Source organism: Anguilla anguilla, chromosome 11, assembly GCF_013347855.1.
Source record: "Anguilla anguilla isolate fAngAng1 chromosome 11, fAngAng1.pri, whole genome shotgun sequence".
Lineage (NCBI taxonomy): Eukaryota > Metazoa > Chordata > Actinopteri > Anguilliformes > Anguillidae > Anguilla > Anguilla anguilla.
This window is the reverse complement of record NC_049211.1, coordinates 1,545,473-1,550,656: the sequence shown is the minus strand read 5'-3', so window position 1 is coordinate 1,550,656 and position 5,184 is coordinate 1,545,473.

The window sequence follows — 5,184 nt, the reverse complement described above, 5'->3', positions numbered from 1 at the left end:
ATGACTGTACAAAACGTCATCATGTTGCAATCCTGCGGAGGGAAGGCGCCCTCTTCAAAGGCCGGAGAATGTGCGGACAGCACGCGCCAGAGACAGTGACCCCGCGAGTCTTCCTCAGAATCTATGTTCCTCAAGACACATTACAAATATTAATACTACAGTTCACTTCATGAAAATGGCTCCAGCATGACGTGTACGTGTTCGATGTAATGAAGAGGTTCTATTGTTAGCCTGTTCAACCATTGGCATTTCAAGATTTAGCCTGCTCCTGTTCCATCTGTTTCAAGACAATGGTGAAATTGCTGGTTTTTTTTTGTTTGTTTGTTTTTGGAAGATGAACTATTTATTTGGAAATTTGTAAATATTAGTAGTATTTTTTATATCACAGGCGTCTGGGAGAAACGTGCACTGGCTGTGTCGAAATGTAACAACGAATTAGGCGTTGCACGTACCGATTTATAACACATAGTACACTAGTGATATATCGGAGCTTAATTGTGTTATCTATTTTAATGGAAATTGTTTTATTTACTTTAAAAACACGCAGATTTAACGAAATTTTTTAAGGCAGGTAATTTAGCATCCTGATGGTCGCCAGTAGTCTATAGCCCTATTTGCAAACCAGTAATGAGAAAGGTTCCTAACTTCTTATCATAGAGGCTTATGGCAGGATCAGTTTCGTATACGTGTCGTTATTTTTGGAGAACCCACTTTCATAAATCAGAAACAAAACCATACCATGACAGCTAGCAAACAGACATATCGACTGGGACACTCCTCATTGACGTGGATATTGTCTTTATTTTTTTAGCGACTTATTTTCAGTATATGCGATATTGCACATCTACGCACGAAATCCATTGAGTCACACACTTTTGGGAATGTTCATTCCACGTGAGAGAGGCATTCATCTTCAACCCGATTGCGTTTTCAGCTTTTATTTAGTTACAATGGCGACCTCTACCGCCGTGACCCACGTGAAGCGACTTGACTGATCTGCAGAAGTTGGCATATCATTCTTAATAAACCATTTATCGTGTGGTATCTAGTACACGTGTAACGTTTTAAATGAAAGTTTAGTGTTGGTGATACTCGACGGAAAGCTCACTCCAATGCCATCGGCAAACTCGGGAGAAATGTAACTTGCCGGAGGTCACGGAGAAAATGACCACCTAAATGTCATGTGCTAAGTATAAATACCTAAACAAACCCAGACTCTAAAAATGGAACATTTAACAAACCAGTTTTCTGTTTTGACATTTGTATATTTAAAGGACACTTTTTTTTTTTTACTACGGTTACCAATGATGTTGTCAAGAGAACTGTGCTGGAAAGTAGGATGCAGTCTTATTTATTTTTTACATTTTTAAAACCCTAAAACACAGACAAATGTGTTGTCTCAGTCATGAAAGTGTGGAATGGTGGGGATCCCCCCTGCCGTTTTGTCCAAATAATAATAATAGTTATTTTAGAAAGAATCTCGATACCGTGTATTTGAGCAGCCTATCGTTCTTATTCAACAGGTTATTTGCTTTCTTATTTTGCCATGTTGACAGAGTAAGAGTCTATACCAGTGGTGTCCCGTGACTTTACATTACACTACATTACAGTCATTTAGCAGATGCTCTCATCCAGAGCGACTTACTCAGCATAAGTTATGATACTTGAGTTATCATAACACAGCTTGAGTTATGATACTTTATTTATAATAATAATAACAACAACAATAATAATAAATCAGTATTAACAACATTATGATTATTATTATTGTTGTTGTTATTTTATGTGTTTATTTTATGTGCAGGCACTGGTGCACATATGGAAACAATGTTTTTCTACCATCCAGTTAACCGAACGAGCACAACCGTCAGAAAGAAAAGTGTTACGCGTCACACTTTAATGCCGTCACTGGTTTTGTTTAATTTCGAGTTTAATAGCACAGCACACCGTTGCATTCTGGGATTGCCTCTGATGCCATTCCAAGTGTGTGGCACCACAGGCACCAGGCTCGAAACCTCCCGCCTGTCTCCCTGGCGCTTTCACGCCCCTGCAGTAACCCGCCGTACTGCATTTTTCTCCTGTGTGTGAGACAGGAACCTCTCCACAAACGGACACAGTGAGCTCTTTAAGGAACACTTTCCCAAGCATTTCAATACAATAGTTAGTTTTATGGGGGGGAGGGGGGGAGATCTAATTTTAGCGCTCTGTTTGTTTTGTAATCTTCATTAACATCCCCCATGACGGGAGGGGGAGTTTGTTTTGATGATCTACAGAATAAGAGGTACAAAATCTTGCACTTCCAGAGTTGAAAATTCACATTTATGACTTATTCCTGTACATTCAACCATTACCTAACCAATCTATCTAACCATCCCAGCATGCATTGGGCAAGAGACTGGAATCCACCTTTTACAGATTGCCAGTCCATCACAGGGCACACCCAACCCATTTGCTCACACACTCATCCCTATGGGCAATTTAGAGTCTCCAAACAGCCTAACCTGCATGTCTTTGGACTGTGGGAGGACACCAGAATACCCGGAGGAAACCCACGCGGACACGGGGAGAACATGCGAACCACACACAGTGCTATCCATGGCACCACCATGCCCACCCCTATCCCCTATGTGTGTGTGTGTGTGTGTGTGTATACTTGACCATGTATATATAGACATTGTCAACTTTAACCATTGCAGGAATGGAATATTCTGTCAAGGTTTTCTTCATTTACTGTTTCATTGGACTTTTAATTTCCAGTGAAACAACAAAACTGATCATATGTACTTACCGTCTGCGTCATAGTGCCATCTAGTAGACTGAGTAGCACTGAAACACTAAAATGTAATGTATCCGTTGCTTTTCCAGGAAGAAAAAAAAGCAAGAATAAGTATGATGTGTATGATTATTTTCACATCCGCAAACACCAACAAAAATAATTAAAAATAATTATCACAAGTGCCACTAGAGGGCAATAAAGCATAATCATCGCCCGTTGAATATACTGAATGGATGAGTTTTTAAAAAATATGCGTGTTAAACCCATTTGTGCCTCTGTTGTATTTACACAGAGTTTCTGCGGTCTTTTTAAAAAAAATTTTTACAATTATTATGTAATTTAATTGACGATTATTTATATGCGAAAAACTGGGATTACATAACATCAAAACGTAAGAACGAGTCCAAGATATAAAACAATATGTTAAGCAAAACATCTTTGAGTGCATAAATATTTTAGTACAGTCAAAAGGCAAGCGGTTTTTAATGAGTCTGAAACCATGTAATTTGTAAAGTTATGAAAATTTAGCTAATAGTGCAGAATAATTCAGATATATTTAAACTCAGATTCCTGATCAACAAGAACACATTAATTTCAGTTTGGAGTTTGTCTGTAATGGGCTGTTTTCTCGATGAAAACAAATGTAAACAGAATGTGTTTCAGAATGTTATAAATGTGGACTTTCTCTTCACAGAATTCACTGGAAAAACTGGGTACGGGTAGATCTTTGTTACTTCATAATTGTTTTATTACTGACCATAAAGTAAAATAAATTTTCCAGCATAATGTTCAACAAATGTGACCAATAAATAATCAATCCAACAGACCAATAAATACTGAGCCCATTTACTACAGAGCTCTAGAAATATAACACCCTTTCAGCAACTGTTTACCCTCGCCCTGGGGATTTTGCATTTGGCTCAGGACGCCCGCATGAAACTGTTGCAGTTGCTAATAATAGGGCTCAGTCCTCGGTCCCCTTCTCTTCTCCTTATACACCAAATCCCTTGGCCCTGTAATCTCTGCCCATGGCTTGTCCTATCACTGTTATGCCGACGACACACAACTCTTTCTCTTCTTCTCCCCATCAGACACACAGGTCCCTGCCCGCATCTCCGCTTGCCTGAGGGACATCCAGAGCTGGATGGACAATCACCACCTGAAGCTCAACCCGGGAAAGACGGAGCTAATCTTTATTCCTGCTCTAACCTCTCCCCTCCTCGATTTTTCCATTTCCCTAGGGGACACCTTAGTGACACCATCACCCTGTGCCAAGAATCTCGGAGTGGTGATGGACAACAGGCTGTCCCTCTCCAAGAACATTGCAGCGGTAAGCCGGGGGTGCAGATTTTTCCTGTACAACATCCGGAGAATCCACCCCTTTCTCACCACCTACTCAACCCAGCTCCTGGTCCAAGCAATGGTACTATCCCGCCTGGACTACTGCAACTCTCTTCTGGCTGGACTACCGGCATCTGCCATCAGACCCCTGCAACTCATTCAGAATGCTACAGCTCATCTGGTCTTCAACCTCCCCAGACACTCCCACGTCACTCCCCTGCTCACTACCCTCCACTGGTTGCCTGTTATAGCTCGCATCAAATTAAAAACTTTGGTCCTAGCATACCAGGCAGTCAAGGGATCAGTCCCAGCATACCTCCACAAGATCATCAAAACCTACATGCCAGCCAGACCCTTCCGTTCCGCTACCTCAGGACGCCTGGCACCTCCCCCTCTTCGCACTTGCGCTCCCCGATCACATCTCCTGTCTGTTCTGGCCCCACAATGGTGGAATGACCTCCCCGTGGAGGTCAGAACAGCTGAGACCCTGACCCACTTCAAGCGACAACTGAAGACTCACCTCTTCAGGCTGCACCTCTCCCCATCCCTCCCTACCTCCCTGTAATCTCTAAATTGACTGTAAGCTTAGGGTTGTAACTAGGTAGCTGTTTCGTAGTTGACTTAGTTAATGCACTCTTGTCTTAACTACTGGTTGTATTTTTGCATAGACTGCGTTGTTGCTGTTCTAGTTTGTGTTAGTGTTAATCAGTTTAACCTACAGTGTACAAGTTAAACTATGCGGTTGTTCCCTGCACTTGGAACGGTACTTCTCTCTAGGGTTTTCGACACACTTGTCCTGGTTATGGTTATACACTTTGTTGTACGTCGCTCTGGATAAGAGCGTCTGCCAAATGCCTGTAATGTAATGTAATGCAATGACGTTCCACCAGAGGGTAGTGTTCTGCCGCCGATGACTTGATTTATTGCTTTATTGAGGCAACTATGCTAAAGAAACGCAGAACAACCTCAACAGAAAACACAGAAACAAACGAGTTAAACAATTATCATTTTTCTGCCTTGTTAAGCTCTGCTTAATCCCTTTCCCGCACTACCCTGCACCCGACGAC